The sequence below is a fragment of the Mustela erminea genome, chromosome 8 (assembly GCF_009829155.1).
Source record: "Mustela erminea isolate mMusErm1 chromosome 8, mMusErm1.Pri, whole genome shotgun sequence".
Classification (NCBI taxonomy): Eukaryota; Metazoa; Chordata; class Mammalia; order Carnivora; family Mustelidae; genus Mustela; species Mustela erminea.
This window is the reverse complement of record NC_045621.1, coordinates 3,783,320-3,808,838: the sequence shown is the minus strand read 5'-3', so window position 1 is coordinate 3,808,838 and position 25,519 is coordinate 3,783,320. Positions and strand designations below refer to the sequence as shown.

At 43.7% G+C, this 25,519-nt stretch overlaps 1 long non-coding RNA gene and 1 pseudogene across 1 annotated transcript; one reads left to right on the top strand and one right to left on the bottom strand.

The window, feature by feature from the left end:
• The first annotated feature begins 3,248 nt into the window (after positions 1-3,248).
• Positions 3,249-17,974, top strand: LOC116597235. Its single transcript, XR_004288507.1, has 4 exons — positions 3,249-4,690; positions 4,841-6,903; positions 7,244-7,477; positions 14,898-17,974. It is a non-coding gene; the product is annotated as an uncharacterized LOC116597235 (long non-coding RNA).
• A 1,262-nt stretch (positions 17,975-19,236) lies between these two features.
• Positions 19,237-21,234, bottom strand: LOC116596874 (annotated as a pseudogene).
• Positions 21,235-25,519: the final 4,285 nt, after the last annotated feature.

Here is a 25,519-nt window from a genome sequence, read left to right as displayed (position 1 = left end):
TTAGCATGGTAAATTGTTTCCCACCCCCTCACTTTAAATCTGGAGGTGTCTTCAGGTCTAAAATGAGTTTCTTGTAGGCATCATATTGATGGGTTTTGTTTTTTTATCCAATCTGATACCCTGTGTTTTTGATTGGGGCCTTTATCCCATTAACATTCAGGGTAACTATTGAGAGATATGAATTTAGTGTCTTTGTATTACCTGTAAGGTGACTGTAACTGTATATTGTCTCTGTTCCTTTCTGATCTACTACTTTTAGAGTCTCTCTTTGCTTATAGGACCCCTTTCAATATTTGTTTGTCCTGGAAGCTTTTTATCTCTCCTTCTATTTTCAATGATAGCCTAGCTGGATTTAGTATTCCTGGCTGCATGTTTTTCTCGTTTAGTGCTCTGAATATATCATGTCAGTTCTTTCTGGCCTGCCAGGTCTCTGTGGATAAGTCTGCTGCCAATCTAATGTTTTTACCCTTGTATGTTACAGACTTCTTTTCCCGGGCTGCTTTCAGGATTTTCTCTTTGTCGCTAAGACTTGTAAATTTTACTATCAAGTGAAGGGGTGTGGACCTATTTTTATTGATTTTGAGGGGCATTATTTGCATCTCCTGGATTTTGATGTTTGTTCCCTTTGCCATATTAGGGAAATTCTCTCCAATGATTCTCTCCAATATACCTTCTGCTCCCCTCTCTCTTTCTTCTTCTTCTAGAATCCCAATTATTCTAATGTTGTGTCGCCTTTTGGTGTCACTTATCTCTCAAATTCTCTCCTCGTGGTTCACTATTTGTTTGTCTCTCTTTTGCTCAAGCTTCTTTATTCTCTGTCATTTGGTCTTCTATGTCACTAATTCTTTCTTCTACCTCATTTATCCAAGCATTAAGAGCTTCCATTTTTTATTACACCTCATTAATAGCTTTTTTTTTTTTTTTGTCAGAGACAGAGGGAGAGAGAGTGAGTGAGCACAAGCAGACAGAGAGGCAGGCAGAGGCAGAGGGAGAAGCAGGCTCCCTGCCGAGCAAGGAGCCCGATGCGGGACTCGATCCCAGGACCCCGGGATCATGACCTGAGCCGAAGGCAGCTGCCTAACCAACTGAGCCACCCAGGCGTCCCAATAGGTTTTTTTAATTTCAATTTGGTTAGATTTTAGTTCCTTTATTTCTCCAGTAATGGCTTTTATCTCTCCGGAGAGGGTTTCTCTAATATCTTCCATGCCTTTTTCAAGCCTGGCTAGAACCTTGAGAATCGTCATTCTGAACTCTAGATCTGTCATATTACCAATGCCCGTATTGTTAAGTCCCTAACCTTCAGTATTGCCTCTTGTTCTTCTTTTTGTGGTGAGTTTTTCCGCCTTGTCATTTTGTCCAGATAAGACTATATAAAGGAGCAAATAAAATGTTAAAAGGGTGGCAAAGACCCCAGGGAAATGTGCTTTAACCAAATCAGAAAAGACCCCAAATCATGGGAGGGAGAAAGGGGATAAACAAGAAAAAACAAACAAACAAAACAAGAAAAAAAAAGAAAACAAATAAGGAAAAATATTAAAAAAAGAAAATATATGCATATATATTAGACTGGAAACTAGAACAAGGTCACTCACTTAATTTTGGGAGTATTTTGGTCTCTTAGTAGGAACTACCTCCCAAAATTTTAAAGGAAGAAAAACATATATAAGGATAGGCACAATGAAGAGATGGAATAGGCCTATAAAGATGAGAATTTTTTTTTAATTTCTTAAAAATTAGTTGATAAAGCAAGTTGGCTGGGAGAATAATGAAAAAGAAAGTGGAGAGAATTTGCTCCGGCTGGAGACTAGAACAAGCCCGGAGCTAGATTTGGGGTATATTTTGATCTATTAGGAGAAGTTGTACCCCAAATTTTTTAGAAGAAGAAGAAACCCTATGTGCATACAAAAAATATAGTTAGATACAATGGGGGATAAAATATGACTATAATAATAAAGTTTCAAAAAAAGTTTATTTTTTTTTTTGTAAGGTATTGTTAAGATAAACTAGTTTAAAAAAAATTAAAAGAGGAACGTGTAAAAGTTAAAAAAAATTTAGCAGAAGAAAAAAGAAAAAAATATTAACTGCAAGACTAAAGAATCATGAGGAGAAAGCCATGAATTCCTTGCTTTGCTTTCTCCTCCTCTGGAATTCCGCTGTTCTCCTTGGTCAGTGAACTTGGTCGTGGCTGGATTTCTTGTTGATCTTCTGGGGGAGGGGCCTGTTGCAGTGATTCTCAAGTGTCGTTGCCCCCGGCGGAATTACCCCGACCTTACCAGGGGCTGGGCTAAGTAATCTGCTCTGGTTCGCTTTTGGGAGCTTTTGTTCCCTGAGCGCTTTCCGTAGAGTTCTGGAGGACAGGAATGAAAATGGCGGCCTCCCAGTCTCCGCCCTGAGGCTACGAGAGCTCGGGGCCCCACTCCTCAGTGCACCTTCAGAGAAAAGAGCCCAATCACTTCCGTCTCCCTGGCCTCTTGTCACATTTGGAGAAAAGCGCTCCGTGCTCATGCTTGGAGAAAAGTGCCCTGTTGTTCCCTCTCCCTGGCCTCCAGCCCCGCGCTCCGAGCTCACCCAGCCTGTGACTGGTTCAAGGTAACCCCAAGCTGAGAGCTCACTCCTCGGCTCCGTCTCTGTAGCCGGCTTCTCCGCTTTACTACCTGAGAGCTCTGCGACACTCAGACACCCCTGATCCTTCTGTGACCCCACAAGACCTGAGAACACGCTGTCCCTGCGTGGATTTCACCCCGGTTTAGCCTCTGGAGTGATGTCCCTCTGTGGAGCAGACTTTTTTTTTTTTTTTTAAAGATTTTATTTATTTACTTGAGAGAGAGACAGTGAGAGAAAGCATGAGCGAGGAGAAGGTCAGAGAGAGAAGCAGACTCCCCGTGGAGCTGGGAGCCTGATGCGGGACTCGATCCCGGGACTCCGGAATCATGACCTGAGCCGAAGGCAGTCGTCCAACCAACTGAGCCACCCAGGCGTCCCGGAGCAGACTTTTAATAGTCCTGATTTTGTGCTCCGTTGCTCCGCCGCTTGCGGAGGGACAGACCCCTCCCCCCGCGGTCTATCTTCCCGGGCTTAGGATTCACTTCTCCACAGGTCCTACCTTTCAGAAAGTGATCTATTTTCTGTTTCTAGAATTGTTGCTCTTCTCTTCGATTTCCCATTGGATTTGCAGGTGTTTGCAATGGTTAGATAAGCTATCTAGCTGATCTCCTGCTACCTGATTTCCTCTCAGCCGCTACTTCTCCGCCATCTTGACTCCTCCCCTCCAGACAGCTGCTTTGGACGGCATTGGAAGATCTGTAAAAAGGAATGAGCAGGCTTTGAGAAGCTAACTGTCCACTTAAAGCGTGCTGGGAAACCAGAGGGCTTCCAAGGCGGCTTTTGAAACCCTTTTGTCTCCTGCAGCTGCAGGGCAAACAAGGAAGAAAATCATGTCCAGGATCTCGTGGTCTGGGGGGCAAATCTACAAACAACACAAAATGCAGAGCCTCCACATGTTGGATGTCAGAGGGAGGGCTCTGGGAGGGACCTGTAAGGAGGAACTGTGAGGAGGACATCCGAGTAGACAGGCCTGATAGAGGTGAATGTGCAAATGTCCCTGCCCCTCCTGGCTTGCAGAATCAGCCTGCCTCCCTTCCTAGAGCAGAAAGACTCCTACTCATCCTGAGACAAGCAATGCTCTCATCTGAGGTCTTACGGGACGATACTTGTCCTCCAGATCTGCCGCATTGTCTCCAGGCTGACAATCACGGTTGACATCTCAGAACGATCTGGCCAGGGGGATGTTTGATCTACAGGGATTGCTGGTGATGGGTGGTCATGACCTTCCTAGGAGTGAGATGGATGGATAGCTGGTAGACTGTCGGATTCTCTCTCACTTGATCTAACTGTATTCATATACAGAAGGAAGGGCCAGTGTCCCTGTGGCCCAGAGAAAGAAAAGATTTGTCACCAGTCCAGGCTGAAGTGAAAGCTAATCTGCCTCTCAGGCCATAGGACTAATCTGGTTGGAAGGTTCTAAATGTGTCTGTGGGTAAGAATATTGTGTAGCACCTCTTAAAAGTCTCATGAGAAGAATCATAATACGGATCCTGAAGATTCTGGGATAAAGTCATAGCTTTTGTAGGAGAGAACAAGTCGCACTTAGAAAAATAGCATGATGCTGATCACACATAAACATTTAGTCCTCATCGTGGAACACCGAGTGACCATGAGACAGAACTGCGCGTCATGAGCTGAGAGCCATCGGATCCAAGTCGAAGGCCACGTGGGTGTGACAACAATCCATTCCAAAATGGAAAGGAGACATTCCAGGATTAGACTGAAGTCAGCCCAGAACCCTTGAGTAAATTACAGAGACAAGTGGCCCTGGTTCGCTTCCCCTAACCCTGTTGTGCCAGCATCTTTCCTTTAACCTGCATTTCTGGCATCGCTGGGGAACCCTACGGCCGACTGAGAGAGGCAGAAAGGACTCGGGTGTGGCTGGTGTGATATGTTGGTTCTGGCCAGGAGCAAACCTCTGCTGTATGGTCGAAAACCCCCACTCAAGGCTGCCCTGGACAGCAAGTGGTTAAAAGAAAGCTTCCCATGGGCAGATTTCAGAGCATACACCAACGCTAGTGAAGAAGTGGCCTGCGGAAAGGGTATATACGGATTCCCGAGCAGTGGAAAGTGACTGGATGAGATGGTCAGTGCTTACGAGGAACAAGGACAAAGAGGAGCCAAGAATGGCCTCAGAACGTCCGCACACCTTGGGGGAGCGGATGGCGCTGAAAGATCCGTGATCGCATGTTAAAACCTACTAGAGATAACTATCCTTTTTTTTCCTTTTTTCTAGAGACCCCCATCTCATACAACGTTTTCTAGAGCCAGGCAGACACTGAATGGTGCTCAGCTTCCCTGAGTTGTCCACTGTTTTTGCCGTGGGGCAGTGAAGCCATGGTGGCAATGATGGAAACTAAGCATGGATCCAAACCCACGGGCTCCTCTCACCAAGGCTGGCCTAGCTGCTGCCGCTACTGAATTCCCTCCTTCCGGGATCAGAGAGTGATGCTGAGTCTTTGATCCAGCCTCAACTAGGAAGGCCTGCAGGTCCGCCGGCGCCAGGTAAGTCACATCCCACCCCGTCCACCTGAGTAAAAGCAGCAACTCACACCTGCCTAAGATGATGCCCTGGAAACAGGTTCGCCTTCCTGCCCACGCTACCTCTGTCAGCACTGCTGTCTAAAGGACCTGCAGAATGTCTGCTCTACTCACACAGAGGTGACTTTCCCTCAGAGCAAAGGACGCATTTTACAGCAAAGGAAGTAGAGTAACAGTCTCTCGACTATATAGTGCACTAGTTTTACAATGTGGTCTGTCACTCAGAAACAACAAACTTGACGGAACAACGGAATGGCAGATAGAAGTCTCTGCTAAGGCGCCAGTAAAAGGACAATAACCGTGGGCTTGGTCCTTCATGGTGTAATTGATCAGATGGATGGATAGACAGATATCCCATATGGTGCTGGATTAACCCTGTTCCACCGTCAATCCAAGTGACCCACAAGTAGAATTGTAGAGTTTGAGTTTCTCATCCCCACAAACTTAATCTCTGCTAATTTAGAGGTCTTAGGTCTCAGGGCCACAAGTTTCACTGAACTGGGGGCTACAATGGCCACCTGGCCCCAATGGGCTCCATATGTCAGTGAACCTACAGGGGACAAGAGAAGGACTTTTAAAAGAATTGACTCATGCAATTGTGGAGATACAAGCTCAAAATCTGCAGCAGGACAGCCTGACAGGGTGGAGATCCAGGGAAGAATTGCAACCTGAGTCCAAAGGCAGTCTATTGGCAAAATTCCTTTTTCATCAGAGGGTGTCTTTCATTTTCTTTTAAGAACTTCAACTGATTGGATGAGGCCCTCCTCCCCTCCGCCCCCCGCACTATGGAGGGTAGTAAGTTTTATTCAAAGTCTACTCATTTAAATGTTAATCTCATCTAAAAAATGCCTTCCTGAAAGCACTTGAATAATGTTTGACCAAATATTTGGGTACCATGACCTAGCCAAATGAAATAGAATTAACCATCACAAAGAGTAAGTAAATACTCAAACACATTTAAATGGATTATAAAGTTGTCTCTTTGCATTGAGATGGTGAATGTATTTATTGAGTCTGGAACATAAATGCTTTGACTTGGTTGTTTAAGGCTATACTTAATATACATCAGAGTGATTTGTTCTTTGTGAACCCCAAAGCAGGGTCTGGCTCTAAGAATGGTCAATGAATGCCTTAAAGTTTTGTGATGCGTTGGGATTTGAAGGTGGTCAATTTGTCCTGGTTTTCCCAGGACGTTTTCAGTTTTGGTGCTAAAACCGCACTTCCTCAGAGACTCCCCAGGACACCAGTCCCCATAGTGTGCTGGGCTTAAAACTCCCTTACTTCCCAGAAGGAAGAAGGACTTAGGAGAGGCTTGTGCTGGCCACAAAATAATTGGTATCTGACAGTGTGTGAGTTACTTTACGATGCTTCCCACTTCCTCCTTAGAAAGGGGACCAGCAGTGGGACGTTGCCTCTGGGTGACTTAATCATTTATGGGCCTAACTGGTGTTGTCACGAAGGATAGTCTCTCATCCAAAGGTTTTGCTTCTGTGGCTCTGAGGGCCTCTCTAAGGAGGTGGCTGCCCAGGTGGTGGGCATTAAACTGGACCTGTGATTGGTCCTGCCCTCCCCTAGGTCATAGGGGCCCCAGTGACCCACAGCAGTGGGTCCGTCGGGGGGCCAGAGCCTTGCTGCACAGACACATCATTCCACCTTGGCAAAGACACACTCTGTCACCCACCTATGGCACTTGACTGCTTCCCCGCTCTATGGGCTTGAATGGTTTGTAGAACAATGTTCAAGATTCTAAAAATTACGGTGAGCCACCGGGGTCCTGCATTTGGGGAAAACAGTTGAGAGGAGCGACGGGAGGATGTTGGCTTCTCATTGATCTCCCACCTCCAGGGCCCTGAGCAACTGCCCTTTTATTGACTTTACGTTCTGGGCGCCCACACCGGGTTTTGTTTAATGACAATCGTCTCTACACTGCTAAGATGCTTGAGAAGAACAAAACTATGAGATGCAGAATATTTATAACATTTACCCTTCCAGATATGATTATGAGTATTTTAAACCATTGAGCGCTGAAATGACCCTGTGAGGCAGTATCTTGAACCACACCAATATTTGTGTCTTTTTCTCTCCTTTCTAAACACAGCATTCCTCTGTCCCCCTGCCTTGCTTACATTTTAGGGCTGGGAATTTGCATGGTTAGGTTCCAGTTCCAGCTCTGCTGTTTTCTAGCTTTGGAATGTGATAAGGAGATTGAAGCTACTCGAGCCTCTGTTTCCAAGGGTGTAACACGAGTGTAATAATACCGACCTTTCGGGGGCCATGAGGATTAAAGGAGGCAGAGAACATGAAGTGCCAGCTCGTAGCTGCTTCATAAATGGTAACTAGCTTTCTAATACACTGACTGTGAAGCCTCACGGTTGAGCCCTTGCCTACCTCTGCAGTCTACTGTCTCACCCCCTGACAGTGCCCTCCACCCCCTGCCCCATTCTGGCTCAAACAGCCCTCCAAGTCCTGGCAGGGCCTTAACTGACTTCCAGGACAAAGAAATTAAGGAGTTGTTGGTGTTTTGCTATAAGTTTGAGAAGGGTGGTCAGCGATGCTCAAAGCATGACTCTATCAAGCCATTCTGCCCTAAAACCTTCTGTGCTTTGGAGGTGCAACTCTCCTCTGTTTGCGGTCCTCTGTCTCATCTTCAGCAGACTCCCCTAGGCTTCAGTGCTCCCCCAAGCTTCAACTTAGGAGTCATGTCCTTACCACTTACTCCTCCCGTCTAGGTTAGGGGCCCCTCCTCTTCATCCTACCACAGAACCCATGAGAAGCACAGTAAATGTGTGCTTCAGCATTGGACCCCCTCACAAGCCCGTCATAGCAAGCACGTCTCCTTCATGGTGCCTGTGTGACCATGGCTTAGTCCACAGACCTGTTCCTACTCACAACCCCTGGATGGCCATGTCTGTACTGTGTAACCCTCTAACCCACCCCATCCTCCCCTCCCAGTCAAAACTAGAAGAGTTATGAGCCCCTGGCCCAAGGCCAAGGTCTCTGCTATGAACTATGATCTGTGACTTGTCACCTACGGCGGTGGGATCAGGCCTATTTGTGCATCAGCATCAGCCCTGGAACGTTAAGACAAATGTGTATTCTATGCTTTTCATCCCCAGAGATTCTGATTCAGTGAGTCCGGGGTGAGCCTGTGCACTGGAACTTTTCTTTAGGTCCTTCAGGGGATTCTGATAAGCATCCAGGACAAGTGACCCTCTGCGCTGGTAGCACAGAAAGAGTAGGTCTAATTCGATTCTACTGCAAATGTGAATGAGGAAAAATGGAAGGAACTTTATAACGAGCAGTGCAATGGACAGTGACAGAAGTCCATGGGATTGAGCACGGGTTATGGAAAGGCACAGGCACTGCCATCTGAAGTTCCCAGGAGTGGAGCCCATGAAGATGGTGCAGAAGCTGGTCATTCGAGAGGAGAACAGAGCTGATGTGTAGAGAGAAGCCGGCACCTCAAGAGACGAGAGACAAAGACAGAGATAGAGAGTCACAGAGGACGATGGGGGTAGACGAGAGATGGGACAGAGGTGGAGAAAGGGAGAGGCTGAGAGAGACTGACAGGAAGAGAGACAGAGCGCACGGGCACAAGATGACCCTCCTTCAGCACCGCTGTCATCACCTAGTCCCCCAGACTAGAAACCCCTGCACGTCTCCCTCATCATCGACCCCAGTCAGTCCCACCTCAAAAACAGCCTCTGAAATGGCTTTTCCCCACGAATCCTGTTGCCACCGCCTTCGTCCCAGCCTCCATCAGCACTTGCTGAGACCTCGGCAAAGCTGTCAGTCTGGCCTCTTGCCCTCTCAAACCCGCCTGCCCGGGGCTATCCCCAAACTGTCGCTAACACACCACATCCTCCTCTCTGGATGAAACCACAAGCCTTCCCTGATTCAGCCAATATGCATTCCCAGGTCTACAAGGTCCGCCTTCCTAAAGATCTCACACCCCTTCCAAGCAAATCAGGCCCTTGTCTTTGTAAATGCAGTTTCCGCTCGTGTTTGCAGCAATCACCCACTCGACCTTCAAAACCCAGCTCTAGAATCAGCTCCGTGATGCCTGCGATCTTATTACCAAGCTCCTACCTTCCCCGTTAGACCATGAGCTCTTCAAAGGACTCTTTTCTTCTTCTTTTCTTTTTTTTAAGATTATTTATTTATTTATTTGAGAGACCGAGCAGAGTGAGCGAGAACATGAGTGGCGGGGAGAGGCAGAAGGAAAAACAGCCTCCCCACTGAACAGGAAGCCCAATGGGGCTCCATCCCAGGCCCCTGGGATCATGACCTGAGCCAAAGACAGACACCTAACTGACTGCGCCACCCAGGCGCCCAGAGAAGGACTGTTTTCCACTGATCTCTGATTTCCCAGGGTACAGGAGTCACTCCAGGAGTGTGTTGTCAGTGACCGAATTTGCAGAAATGCAGGTAAAGGGAGAACAAGAGTGACAGAGCCGGCCCTGTGCAGCGCTCCGAGTCCCCGGACGGTGCTGCTGGGCTTTCAGTGTCTTGCCTGCGCTTACATCCACAGAGCCTTTGGAGGGCCCCATCAGGTTTTCCCCAAAGCTCCTTGGAAACCTCAGCAGGGGTGTCTCTGGAGGTGATAGTTCTGGGATGCGAAGAGCCGGTCGGGCAAAGCTGCCTTTTGTCCATATAGAGATTTGGACTGCCTAGATGCACAGAAGAGCGGTTTCCTTCCTCCCTACTTGGAATCCTAAGAAAATGCCTAAAGGAAATCTGAAAGCTTAATTTTGAAAAGGAAGAAGAAGGAAATGTGGATGAACTCATTCTTCACGACCTGAGCCACTTACAGGCTTCAGTAAAGCTTTCGAGGCGCTGTGGGGAGGCAATCCGAGTACCATCGATGCTGTAAACAATCCTTCTGATGCAGAAACGCACATACAGAGTGATTTCTGGCCAGATTTTGCATAACTATATAAAATTGATTTTGCATATTTTACCCCCTCTGACAGTGATGACAGAACAAGATTTCTGCTCACTACAGGAAAGCGGTGGCATGCATCAGGGCAATTAACTTGGAAGTTTCTAGTGGATAAGCATGATTCTGGAGCTTATTGAATGTCAATTCAAGGACTCTCATGAATCCCAGCTCTTCCATCGGCTGGAAAAAATACTTGAAGATTTTGAATTGTGTGCTAAACGTTTTCAATTTGCTCATGACTCCCACTTGAGTCACTTGGCGTTCGATGGAAAATGAGTAGGGGCAGATCTCTGCCGGCTGAAACGAGAAAGGCCAGTCTGGGCAGAGCGTTCTGTAGGGAGCAGATCTGAGTGTAAGCCAACTTCTTTACAATCCTCGTTCTTGTAAACTAGCTCATGGCCTCTCTGTAAAGGGGAGGAGACTCGAGAGGTCCATATTTGCCATCTGGAGTGGACTGCGCAATTCATCTAGAAACCTGCACGACCGTGAACTTGAAATTAATCACGGTGATGAACAAGGAGAACATGCCAGGGCAGAGAGGTCAGTTTCATTTGATAAGAACGGGACGCGTGGTCTAGCTGGGAATGTGCCGACATCCATTGCCTTCCGGAAAGTCCTAGACAACTCCTCCCTCTGGAGAGGATTCCTGGGAAAGAAAAGAGCTCCCTGTGACACTGTAACAAAGAGAACTCCCTCCAGACCATGGCTTTGGGTGGTGTTCAGAATCACAACCCTCCTAACACCGTCAGATGCTGCTCTTTTCCCTTCTGGGAGAGGAGACATCGCTCCATCCACACCTAAGAGGTTTCCTGGGTTTGCTCGAAGCATGTCAGAAATAGAATGTCTAGGGGCGCCTGGGTGGCTCAGTGGGTTAAGCTCTGCCTTCAGCTCAGGTCATGATCTCAGGGTCCTGGGATCAAGCCCCGCATCAGGCTCTCTGTTCAGCAGGGAGCCTGCTTCCCTTCCTCTCCCTCTCTGCCTGCCACACTGCCTACTTGTGATCTGTCTGTCAAATAAATAAAAATTAAAAACAAAAAAACAAAAACAAAGAAATAGAATGTCTAGTGTGTTATCAAGCACCAAAGCTGGGGCTATTTACTACCCAGCGTGTGGCTTTAATGTTGCAGCTCTCTGCTCCACTGTTCTTCAGCGGCACGAAGGGCTTGTAACTCCACTAACTGCGTCTCCTGCTTTGGCTTGGGAAACTAAGAGCAGATCTGGCTTAAATGTCAAGCAGGCAGAGCCACGTTTTTTGGGTTTTGGTTGCTGCTATTATTTGTTTTTGAAAGAGGCGTGGACAGAAAAGAGTGGGGATGGCGTCTGAAGTTTGCTGCCGTGCCTTAGGGAAGTAGGCGCCTATCTCTATAAAAGACATTTCCTTCAAAATGTGAAAGAATTTCCCACTGTTTCAACTTAGCTCTTGAAACTGAAATGTTTGGGGAACAGTAGAAATATGTCAAGCAATCAGAGACTGCAGGGGGTCAGGGAAGAGTTGAAGTCCTGATTGAATTCCTTGCTTTAGGAAGGCCACAGTCTGAAGTTTCCTTTTGCAGTGACGCAGCCTGGAGCTAGGTATTGTGGGTGAGTCTAAGTCCTTGTACTTCCCTGATTCTGTGTCGTAGAACCCTCAGTCACACATCCTACTCTCGTGTCTCTGAAGATGGCTTTTGAGTCTGTGTGTGCCGAGGGATTGGCACCAAACAGGACTGGGTTAAAATCACAACTTTGCCCCTTCACAGCTGTTTGACTTTGTTAAGTTACTTGAACCCTCTGACGCCCAGTCTCCTCGTCTGTAATATGGGGATTGTGATAACTATCTTGCAGAGATTATTTTAAGACTAAATGAGATTATGCTACTTTCCCTATTTGGATAATACACACAACTCCCTTAAAGTAAAATAATTAGGGGGCACCTGGGTGGCTCAGTCAGCTAGGCGTGCAGCTCTCGGCTTTGGCTCAGGTCATGATTTCAGGGTCATGAGATCAAGCCTCAGGTTGGGCTCGGGGCTCAGCAGAGAGTCTGCTTGAGATTCTGTCCCTCTCCTTTCCACGCTGCCCCTTCCCTGCTCATGCTCGTTCTCTCTCTCTCTCTCAAATAAAGAAATAAAGACTTAACGTAAAATAATTACGTGAACTGCGCTGTTTACTCAAATTACTTTTATCATCGTGTGACTTCAGTGTGCACATATAAAACTAGGTTAAAATTCCTTAGGATATATGCTCCTCCCTACTTTCCACCAGGTACAACACAAATGTTAAGAATGAAATTTAAATGAAAATATAATCTATAGCATTCAAATTAACAACACAAATTTAATAAAATGGAGGCTTTGCTGAAATTAAATGCATTTACTGTGTGAATCTGACACAGGTAAGCAAAGGTACATTTGAGTTCAGTTGAGGCCTGTGTCCCAGGAATTCGGTCATGCCCGGGAAGCTCCCCCAGCCCTTTGCCATGACGTGGCAGTGGCCAGGCATTGCTCTCTCCCTGTCTGAGACTATTGTTTGGGCTAAAGGGGGCTCTTGTTTAACCAGCTCTGTACGAGCTCCCTACAAGCCCAGGCAGGGCTGCCGGGGACCCTACCAGGCCAAGGTCAGCCAGTGGGAAATTTCCTCTTGGTGCTCAGTTGTGAAGAGTCTCATAGACATCCTCTCCTGAGCAAGCTGAGGGACTCACACCCTCTAAAACGCACCAAGAACCTTCAGCAGAGGAGCTCTACTTTAGCTTTATCTTTTAGATTCACTTACGCGGAAGTTTTGAGGATGGGTTGGAACGTCTGAGAATGAAGTTAGGGGAGCACAGTCGGGCCATCGAAGCACTCCAAACTCACGAGCTTGACATTCAGAACACAACAGCACTCACTGCTTGCTGGCTTTACCCACTTCCGTTTGCTGATAGGAAGCTTTCGTTCCTGCCAGTACGCCTCACGTTACCTGCCTGAACACAGTGTTTTTCTGTCCATTCGGCTTGTACTCACACGTTCCTCTTCACTTAGAATGTGTTTTCCCAGTCCTCATGAGAAATCCCAACCCCACCATTTAGGATCCATCTTCTCTGCCCAGTCTTCTCTGGATTGTTCAAATTACCTGATACTCACCACAGATTACCCATATGGAGGTATTTTGGTTCAATAGTAGCATTTGTCTCTTTCAGCAATTGGGATCAGATTTGATGTCAGGGATATGTCTTGCACATGTTGACATCTCACGTGGTTTTAACTTATTACAGCTCATGCTTACTGGTGGCTCCCAGTGATTTACTGAATTAATGGAGGTATATAAACCACCCGCTGATTTATCTTAGGGACACCTGCATATGGTTGTAAGGAAATTACTTAGTAACTGCTAAAAATGTTTTGCGTTAAGTTCATAATGAAAAGTGAGTTCACTTAAGCTTGTCAGAGATCTTTAAATAAAGCTTATCTGATGACTTACTTTGCAAGAGAACATGGACAATAGCGAAAAGCCACAGAAAGTGTGTGTGAGAGAGAGATAGAAAGTGTTGTAAGAATAACAGTTTGCTGATTTATAAGAAAAGCAAAAATAGAAGTGAACAGTGAAAAGTCTGAAATAATCTTTCCTCCATATTTTTTTTTTCATGTTTGTTTTGCTCCTGATGGAAAAAAAATTGTGGATAAAAGAGAGCACTTGAGCTGGTAAGAGCAGGGCACTGCTTGGTGACACATTGAAACTGTATGAAGCAACATGTTTTAAAAAGTCAGAAATCTGGGATTTGCAGACAAGGCTGGAGTGATACTTTCAACTGTAAGATTAAAAAAAAAGAAGTTAGGGGTGCCTGGGTGGCTCAGCGGGTTAACCCTCTCCCTTCGGCTCAGGTCATGATCTCAGGGTCCTGGGATCGAGCCCCGCATCTGGCTCTCTGCTCAGTGGAGAGCCTGCTTCCTCCTCTCTCTCTGCCTGCCTCTCTGCTTACTTGTGATCTATGTCTGTCAAATAAATAAATAAAATCTTAAAAAAAAAAGTTAAAAAGGAGCCAAGTTGTAATTAAAAGAGCTATTTAAGACGTTGATTTTTCTTTGAATTTTTTGTCCTAGCTTGTATCAGATTTTCCAAGTAATGGAAAAAGTAATGAAGACTTAGCTACATGCTAACTGTTATTCTTTTGATAATCTTTAGAATAGAATAGTCAGTACTGATGAGATCATCATCTCATCTCCCTGATGCAGCTGGTCTTGCTGGGGAAAAACCTCACCAACCGTTTGTCATTTTTATTTTCCCTACTCATAAGATGCCTTGCAAAAACAAGGGATTTAATAAGTGTTTGCGAGTGAGTGCGTGAGTGACGAAGGAAAAAATAATAACGTGCAAAGCAGTCGTCTAGCGACAGCCCTTTGTCTCAAAGGAACTGAACAATTCCCATAGACCCCTGCTTGAGTACTCAATGCTTTAAGGACATTAACTGGCATAGCATCTTTGACTGTCTTAATGCCCTTGGTTTGAGACCCCTGGCACAAGTGTGTCCCCAGCTCTGGTCTCTACCTTCTTTACTCTGAACTTGAGAGCACGGTCTTGCCCCGGCTTCTCTGGCTTGGCTGTGGGATTTGTATCACCAGCCCCAGCTCTGATACAAAGCTGTAATTTGCCCCATCATTTGTCAATAGATTAAAATATTAGATTGGTCTGGAGGAAAATGTAGTTCATGTAAAGTCAATACCTCGTTCTAGTTACATTATTCACTGTGGTAATTTTTTCCCTTGCTGTACAAGTTGAGCTTACAGGTCTTTAATTTTCAGAATGAAACCTTTTCCCCTTTTATTATACAACCATTTTGTGTTGGCTCTTTTTCCAGTGCACTGGCGCTTCCTCAGTCCGCCGCGAAATGTTAAAGAATAACAGATGTAACCCAGCAAAACTTTGACCAATTCAGCAAGTTCACTATGAAGTAAGTCATACTCCTTGTAGCTTGGAATACAGCTTCTTTATAAACAATCTTCTGTCAGTTTCTGGTTCCTTTTCCTGGGGCTCTCTGTCCTTAATTCTATATTGATATACTATATATCTATCTATATCAATATACTATATTGATACTCTATTTTGATTTATTGTTTGATTTATTGTTTATCAAACAATTTATTGATACTCTACAATTTATTGATACTCTATTTATTGCCTGATTGATACTCTATCAATCAGGCAATAAATGGTTGCTTCTGATAGAAATTCATCCGCAAGTTGCTTAAGGGGGAAAAGAAAGGGACTAGTTCCCTAGGTTAAGTGGGAGGTCCAGGGGTCGGGGGTCCAGGACTTTGGACACATCTGGACCCAGGGATACATGTTGTCTTTATTCAGTAACATCTTCTGTAGATAGGAGAAGAGGCCACTGCAAATTCCAGGCTTCCGTGGTCCTTACCACTCACCATTCCCGAGAGAGAGAGAGAGAGCGAGCCAGAGAGAGTGAGTGCCCTGCCTGGGGTCCCACCATGGGTCCAAGAGCCTAGGTCGCTCTGAGGAATAGAACATTGTTGGAGGGTGACTTCTGTGTTCTTCACAACAAAGCCCCCAGGGAAGCGGGAATCTCGCAGCCAGTCTGGATAGTTCTGCCCTGCCCCCTTCCGCGGCTGTTATAAAACCCACTTAGAGAATTTGAGTTAGCTATATATTCGAACTTAAAATATACCTAGGAACAAGGCAGACTCTCCAGTTTATATAAAGACCAAAGCCTCAGGGTGAGAAACCAGGCATGTCAGCTGAGCTATCGAGTAAACTCAGGTGAACAAACAAGGCAGAAACAATAGCCCTTCCCGAGCTGAGTTTACACAATGCAGGTACTCAGTGAAGGGGAAAAACTGTCCAGACGGGAGGCCTCTCTAGGATCCTTCCTCTGTGCTGGACTTGCCAACGCATTCTGGGTGGTAACCTGACCTTGAGTTTTGCACAGACATCATCTACAAGAGTTCATTACCCCCCACCAGACAACATTTACGCCATTGGTTATCTCCAAAGAAAAGAGCAGCACGGGATTGGAGGCTGCCCTCAATGGAGTTAAGGAGGCCAGAAGGGCAGCCAGCGACACCACCTTCCGAGCTCGGTCAGGATTGCCAGAGGAGACAACGAAGTCACTGTAGCTCTTACTACTTGGCCATTTGCCTTAAATAGAGTGTTAGATTCCCTATCTGGGGATTCTGCCCTTTGCTGGAAAGACGAGTTGACTGGGTGATCTAATGGTTTTCTCTCCCTTTGCCAACCACTCTATGAAATCCATTCTTCTCGTTATTGAGCAATGCCCAGTGGCTCTTTCTGGACACGGCACAGGAAGCTGCAAATGGACAGGGAAGAGAGACTTCTGCTATGATTTTTGCTTTTATTTTAGTTTAAACATTCTTAGAGGATAGCCCAGGTTAAGCCAGACATCCTGTTTACAATGGGGCAGTATTGCGGAGTGTGGGCGGGAAGAGGACAATGCGCTCAGTCAGCTTCCTGCTCCACCGACAGGGCCACACACAAGCTTCCCCACCCCGGACTGCAGACTGAATGCCGCTGAAAAGGGGGTTTGACTAGCTCTTTGGTACATGGATCTCCGTGTTTATGGGAATGAATGTTATTTTGTGTAATAAATGATTATGAATTATTTATATCACAACAGTCCTTGCTAAAGATGACTACTTCTCTTGTGATTTCCTTGTGAATTTTTCTACCCCTTGTCACAAATAAGGATGGGAATACGAGGCCTTGCCTTTATACACGAAATCAATGGGATTTTTAGAGAAACTTCTCTGGAGTGAACCAGCCAGCCAACCAACCACTAAGCAGCAGTGACTCTGGCATTTCCCCAAAGAGAGAACTTAGAAGTGGCAGCTAATTTGGAAGGGACAGCCAGAGGCCTTGTCTGGAAGGTGCGTGTGCGTACGGAGGTCGCCGTCTTTCTTTAGATGACACATGTCGGCAGGTGACACGGCTAGGGCTGCGGCGAGGCAGGAGATGCCGGCTACCTTGGCATTCCCGCACGGGGCAGACTTGACAAACCTAAACAAATAAAGTGCAAACAAAGGTTTTATCTCCCTTGACCAAATTCCTGGCTCAGATCTCACCTAGATAGGAACCTAACACTGTCACCATTCAGGTACTCAGGTTAAGCAGAGCCAAGAACAAATCCCGGTGTCTCTGGACCTAAGTATTACTGCTCCCTCCCTTCCTCCCCTGCTCCCGCACCCATCCTGCTGCGCACCGCTGCCTGACACCTTGGCCAGGCCATCGAGCAAGTCAGGAGGGTCTAATTTATTGGTTCTGTAAAGCCTGTGACATCGCAGGGGCAAGACCGTTACACAATCCCAAATGACAAAAGCCTAAGAAAACCAGGTCTGTGTCTCCGCGAGTCGGCGTCCCCACAGCGCCCTCTGGTGTCGACGGGCGGTCCAGCCGCCAAACCGAGGCGAAGAAGAGCTTCGCAACTTGGCCAACCGCGAAAGATTTATGTAGTAGGACTGACTGTCCTTAGAAGAGCACTTTTTCGTTAAAAACCGTGTTGTTCCTAGCGCGTCACACTGTCCCCCTTTCCTCCAACCTAGCATAAAAGTACGCAGGAGTTTGGTAGTCCACACAGAAAGATGAAGGCAGGCAGCAGCCCAACAGGTAAGACATTTCTCGCGCTCATCAGCAACGATGAGAGAAGTCAAACAATTCTTAAGAGAAAGAAAATGGCAAACCCATCATTTTTAAGACTTAGCTCATTATTTTTGCTCAGTGGAGCGACATACATAGGTTTGCCGTCTGTGGGTCTATGTAGGTGCCTCACTTAGTTTAGCTTACTTTAGTGGCTTTTGGGCTGCACAGTCCTCAGTAATTTCAATCTACGGAAGAAAGGAGGATTTATCCTTCTCATGACAGTTTTTGCACAAATCACTTGTTTGTTACAGGTGGTTATTTGCTTTGGGGATTTTTTTTTTTCTCATAACAAGGAATTCCGAGCTGGGGACGTTCTGCTAGAGACTTTTTCTGGAAAGATGAGTCCTAAGAGTCCCCCCTTCTGCCAGTTTCCAGGTAAGGATACTAGTATGAAATGTTGGTGATAAAACTAAAAAAGACGCCAAAATTCCAACCAATTAAGTCTGCATCTGGTTCCTTCATTTTTTAGGAAGATCAAAGTGATGAATGAGAAGAGGAGAGAAAGTAGCGGTGTTCGTTCACACCTTCCAAAAGACTTGCGTTCATCTTCTCTTGCTATATAGAGCAATGTTTGCCTTCATTACCCTCGGACTCCCCCCTTCTCTTTCTCTCCTTTTTTTGGGGTCCCTAAGAGATCACATAGCTAGTGCGTACCAGGGTTTAGGGCTGGGAAGTAGTGCTTTAGGACAAGACGGCACATGAGGCCCATTCAGGTCTACAGATGGTCATTACTTGCTTAGGGCAGTGTAAGTTGACACTGTGTTTTATGAGATGTAGATGGAGACGTGAGTTAAATTTTTTAAATTATGCCAACAATTGAGATTCAGTTTTTCCTTAAAAATCTTGATTTTCAGCTTCTCCTGAAAGATTTTCCAGAGGAAAAAGATTTTCAGGTACCTGTTAGAAAAGTTCTCCACAAGCCCCTTGTCTGCCTGTTCCAGGAGGCTTCTAGTCGCCAGCACCGGCTTAAGTCATCCTTCATTGGACGGTGTCTGTTAACAAGAGATGACTTGATGTTGATGTTGAACTTCAGAGAGGTTCTATCCAAAGCCTTATCTGCTCTGGCTTTCTCACCTACTTTGCTCCCCCAAACCATAAAATTAAATTTCATTCTGTCTTTCCCCAGTCTTTTTTTTTTTTTTTTTTTTTTTTTTTTTTTAATTACAAACAAAGTACTACTTTTATTTGGCTCGCGTCTCCATTTATTAGAATTACTACATTTGGAGAGGCACAAAGCACTTTAAGTTTTACATGACTACAAAGTTATCACAAATCCCAAACTTTTTAGCCACAGATATTTCACTTACTCCATTTAAAGAAAAAGCTTTCAAAACATCTGAGTTAGTTCAGAGACTCTGAATATATGGGAAGTACAGGTTTTTAAATGCTTGTGCTTCCTGTTCTAACAATGTCTTCTTTAAATGGAATCCAGCATAAGAGGGATTGAAATACATAAGGTCATGATGCAAATGCCTTGGAGAGACAGTGAAATTCATCTGTACAACGCGGTAGAAGCTGTCGCACGCTCACTGAGCCATCTGCCCCTCCATGGCCTGTGCTGTCCACTCTGGCGCCGTCTGACTGATCTTCTCCAGCAGGTTATTCACTTGGAAACAAAGGGACTGGATCTGTTTGTCCCACGTTGGCAGGGCTTCCCATGTTTCAAAATGAACTATTCCATCAATCTGATCAATAAATCCATTAATACGTCCTTCTGTTATCATTTGTGATGCTATTTTTTCTGCCTTAGCTGCAGGGATCTCTAAAAGAGCTCCAAGTTCTTCAAAGGTGATATTATCTAATTTGTTTGCAGACAACAAATTATGTTCAATAACAGCTCTGTCCAAGATGCTAGAACCATCGGTGGTAGTTGCTTTTTGGTGAGACATTAGCATGGCCGCAAACTCTTGAAGTTGATTTCCTCTGATGATCCTGTCTAGGTACATTTTCTCTAGGATCCCATAAGCAGCAAGTTGCTGGCACCTTTCATCCTTAAAAAGAGTGGCTGGCATCCGCTGCTGTCCTGCTGATGTCAAGATGGTACAGTACAAAGCATGTTTCAAGGCTTCTAGTCTTGTAAGACTTATTGTCTTGTAAGAGAGCTCATTGTACCTTTGTGCAGCTTCAATGAATTTTCTTCTCTAATTGAGAACAGGTGCATAGCATACCTTATAGTGTATCTGTAACTGCCCATTGGTGGATTCATTCTGAAGCAATGATGCTCGATTTATGTAAGCCTCTGCCTGGAGGGGATCGTCATCTTCCAGCTATAGCCTCGCAATCTTCAGGTGAGTCTCCAGTTTATAATCTACATTGTACTGCTTTTGTCCTGTTTCCAAAGGAATTCCCACCAACACTTGGGCTGCATTTCTCCAAGCTTCTTCTTTCTCATATATGGATGCAAGATGCTGTCTTATTGACGCAACCTGCTCCTCAAATGAAATGACTCTAGGCTGGATCTTTTCCAAGGTGAAATGATAGATTTCTTTGGCTGTGCTGTCAGGCAGGTTAGGGAGATGTGTACAGAAATCAGTTAGCAACTGTCAAGAGATCACGAGACTGACATTCTCATTTACCATTGCTTCCACAAAAGCTTTCAAAGCTTCTAGTTTTTCTGCCCCAGATAACGGAACGGCTTTTTCCGGGATCTGACAGTACTTGCCCGCCAGATCTTTGTGAAAGCCGCTCGAGTTCAGGAGCTGGGCTAAGTCCTGCCGCACGGCTGCTTCCCTCTTTCTTCCCCTCAGCAGAGGATGCCGGGCCTCGCGCCGCCACCCAGAAACGAGTGCCTCTCCCCAGTCTTTTTTCCACAGCAGCCCAGTAGAGCAATGTCTGTAGCTCGGATGCTGCACCTTCTAAGATCTCCCCCGATTTTTTTCCCTAGTGACGCCAACACTGCAGAATCTGAGTCAGAGGTATAGAAGTAGTTGCATCGTGACTCCTCAGAAGGGAGATTCGAAGCTCCCACCCAGGACCTCAGATGTCCCACAAAGCGACTTAGAATTAGGAGAGAGCATCTCTTCCTCCAATTGGATGAGGCCCTGCATAGACCTCATGTCCTTGGAACGGGAGCAGTTTAAACTTCCCTCCCCACTCATCCTCCCAATCAGGCACCTTTGTTTGTTTTGTTTTTGTTTTTTAATTTTTTAAAAAATATTTTATTTATTTATTTGACAGACAGAGATCACAAGCAGGCAGAGAAACAGGAACAGAGAGAGGGGGAAGCAGGCTCCCCGCTGAGTAGAGAGCCCGATGCAAGACTCGATCCCAGGACTCTGAGATCATGACCTGAGCTGAAGGCAGAGGCCTAACCCACTGAGCCACCCAGGTGCCCCAACCAGGCACCTTTGTGCAGTGAACAAACTGAACAACTGTTCCCAGATGTCGGGTACCAACTAACCTTGTTTATCATGACCTGCCCAAGGCATCTTCTCTCTTGTTCAGGTTATTTTCCTACCTGTCTGAAAGGATGCCAGTCTTAGTTCTCTTATCAGTTTCTTAGCTTCTTTAGGCAGGCAGAACATCCTTACTGTTCTCCTTACCCAAAACAATTCTTTCACCCTTCACTCTTTCTGAGAACCATATCGCCTTTATTTTCCAACTTCAACTCATTTTGACCTTTAACACTTCTGAATTCCTGTGACATTTACACTTAGTGCTATAGGTTAGCTGAGCACGTATAGTTTCATATGCTTATTTTATCTTCCCTGCCAATTTGGTATATCCTCAGGAAGATTCTTCCCTAATTGTGATCAGCACACGGTAGGAGCTCGGTAAATATTTCATACTGGATTGAGTAGATTTCCAAACAAATATCTAGCTCTGGAACTTAAAAGAGTGTCTAGGGACTTCTGCTTTTAACATGATGGATTTAACAGGGGTTAGAGTTGCCAGATACAATCCAAGAAGCCCCACTCAGTTTGAATGTCAGACACATTTATGCTGTAAGTATGGGTCATTTACACACTAATAAATACTTGCTGTTGACTTGATGTTCAGATTTAGCTGGGAGTCTTGTTTTATTTCTTGAAATCTGGCAGCCCTCCCAGGGGTGGATTTACCCTTCTATATTAAACAAGTTAAAAAAAGAAAACATAAAAATATATGAAACAATGGTTTTCAGTCATCGGCAAACAGAGTTAGTGTAAGAGAATGATTTCTGAGAGAAGTAAAGAAATAAGTCCATCTTTCTGCTCCATCTTACGTTCTGGAGAAAGTTTCCATGATTCAGCACAGAAGGAGGGAACTCAAGCATTGCCTGGCAGTGTCCCACGATGAGAAGACAGAGTTGAAAGTTCGGGGAAGCCACGTCAGCTAAAATTCCTAGGGCAGAGCACCAGAGAAGAGACAGAGGAAGACGAGGGGAGTCCCTCGATTCTTCTGCTGAGTATTGATGAGTGCATGTGTGTGAGGGAACTATCCAAAGTTAGGGGGATAAAACCACTAGAAAGGAGTGGGTAGAACATCTAGAGCCCATGTAGACCTAAATATAGTACATATTTTCAACAACCAGCGTACAGGAAGCTTATTATACACAAGGAAGGCAAAAATCATCAAATTGGGAGAAAAAGTAAGACCCAATTATATGCTCCTATGGGAAGCCCACATCAAATATAAAATAAATAAAGTGAAAAGTAAAATATTGGGAAAATGATATACCATTCTAACATGAATCAAAGAAAGCTGAAATGGATATATACGTGTAAAACAAAATTGACTTTAGAACAAAAAAAATATTATCATAGTTAAAAAGGGTCATTTCATAATCACACACATTGATGAAAAATCATCAATTGGACAAAGGAATCCTAATGTTTATGCACTTAAACATAAAGCCTCAAAATACATGAAACAAAAAGTGATGAAAGTAAAGAAAAATTCAGAATTATAGCTGAAGATTTCAGCACTCCTTTGATAATAATAATTGAATAAATAACCTAAAAATCCAGAGTGAAACAAAAAACCTGAATAACACTTTCAACCAACTTTATCTAAATAATATTGACAGAACACACTACCCAACAGCCAGAGAGAACATATTCTTTTAGGTGCATCATAAACATTGACCAAGATAGGCCATATTCTGTACCATAAAACAAGACTCAATAAATTTAAAGTAATTCAAATAATAAAAAAAGTATATTTTCCAACCACAGCAGAGTTAAGTTAAAATAAATAAAAAGATAGCTAGAAAAGTCTCCAAATACTTGGACACTAATTGACACACTTCTAAAACAAAAGCCATGCCCATACATCATAGAAGGAATCACAAGGGAAACCAGAAAAGATTTGGAAGAAAATAAATGAAAATTAAACTCTAATATATCAAAATTTGTGGGATATAGCTAACTCTATGCTAAAGAGGAAATATAGACATGCTTATGTTAGAAAAATCAATGACCTAAGCTTCTATCTTAAACCACATGAAAAAGAAAAACAAATTGAAACCAAAGTTAGCAGAAGGAAATAATAAAGGCAAGAGCAGAAATCAATGACACAAAAAGCAGAAAAACAATAGAGAAAATCAATGAAACCAAAAGCTTGTTCTTTCAGAAGATCAATAAAATTGATAAACTTCTATTCAGATTGTCCTGGAAAAAAGAAAGCAACAAATGACCAGTATCAGACTGAGAGGGTTGACATTACTACAGATAATTAAAAGAATAAAAAGAATTAAAATAATAAAAATAGAATATTATTATCAACTTTATGCCTACAAATATAACTACTTAGATGAAGTGGATAAATTCTTTGAATGAAACAAACCATCAAGCTCACTCAGGGGAAATGGGTAACCAAAATAGTTTTCTATCAAATAAAGAAATTAAGAGAGCAGATCATAATAGTCCTCATTGCAAGAAAAAAAAATTATAACTATGCATGGGGATGGATGTTAACTAGACTTATTATGAAGATCATTTTAGCAATATATACAAATATAAAATCATTATGTTATATACCTGACACTAAGATAATGTCATATGTCAATTATAACTCAGTAAGAAAAAAGAAATTGAATTTGCAAGGATAAAATTCCCCATTAAGAAAATTTCAAGCAGAGATTGCTTTATTGGTGAATTCTTCCAAATTTAAGGGAGAAGTAATACTAATTCTACACAATCTCTTCTAGAAAATTGAAGAGGAAGAAACACTTCTCAACATATTCTGAGATCAACATTGCTCTAATAACAAAATGAAACAGACGTTATAGGAAAAGAAAGCTATAGACCAGTATCTCTCATAAAAATAGAGCTGAAAATCCTTTTAAAATAATAGCAAATTAAATCTGGCAATACATACAAAGGAATATACATTGCAACAAAATGGGGTTTATTCCAAGGATCTAAGACTAGTTTAACACTTGAATTCAATGTAATTAATTATATTACGAGGCTAAATAAGAAAAAACATATGGTTATATCAACAGATGTAAAAAACCAAACAACAACAACAACAAAAAACCCTGTATTTCCATACTTGTTCATGATGAAAATTCTAAAAAACCCCACAAACAAGCAAAAAGTAAGGAATAGAAGTGACCTTCCTTTACCTAATAAAGAGTAAGTTTGAAAAACTTATAGTTAATGTACTTAAGGGTGAGAGACTGAATGCTTTCCTCCCAAGATCGAGAACAAGGCAAAGAGGTCTTCTCTCATCACTCCTATTCAACATTGCACTGGAAGACCTAGCTAGTGTAATAAGACAAGAAAGAGAAATAAAGGGTATACAGACTGGAAAGGAAGAAATAAAACAGTTTCACAGAAATAAAACGTGTTCACAGATATATGCTGATAATCCCAAAGAATCTACTAAAATCCTCTGGAACTAAGAGGGGAGTTTAGCAAGGTCACAAAATATACTGTCAACATACAAAAGTTCATTGCAACGAACAATTAGAATTTGCAGTTAAAAAAAAAAAAACCATAAAAAGTAATTTGATATGGATCTAACAAAAATGTTTAGGACTTATATACAAAATATTAATGAAAGAAACCAAAGAAGACCTAAGTAAATGGAAAGATACACCACACCTCTTTCTGTCATTTCCTTCAATAAGACCACAATAAAAACCATACCTTTCATTCTGAAGCCTGAGAAAGAGGAGGTATACAACAGAGACAAAAGATAATTTGATGCAGATCATTAAACATGGGCCATTTGAGTCCACCATAGAAATTTTTTACTGAGCCCCGTTGTTCTTCACAAGTTTTGTGCCATGTTTTTTCTATATCCTATTTTCTCCTCCTCTTTAGCTCCCTTTGTAGCTTTCTCTTTCGCTTCCATTCTTCTTTTCTCTGCTATCTGCTCCACATTCCTGGTTTCTATATATGTCTTTAAATAGAGCCCTTTAGCTGTCTTTTTCACTTTCTCTTACTACCTCAAACAGCTTAACCAAGGTTTTTTCCTAAGCAAAGATAGTTCTTTCCCTAAAATATTTGAGACAGAGAGAGACAGAAAGGGAGAAAGATGGAAAGAAAATCTCCTTTACCCTCTTCAACTTGGTGTTCAGATAGAGTTGATGTACATTAAATCATTATATTGACTTTATATAACCATTTATAAACCTATAAATGTGAGATATTATTATAATTATCAAGGGTAGTGACAATCTTAGTGAGAATGAAGTGCCTGGACAAGGCAAGTCATTTAATAGAGCCCTCCTCAGTGCTGGATACGGTAATGAGGCACTCTGTCAGCCCTCTGTCAGTTCCATAAACATTTTTTAATTAATATATAATGTATTATTTGTTCAGGGGTCCAGGTCTGTGATTCATCACTCTTACACAGTTCACAGCACTCACCAAAGCA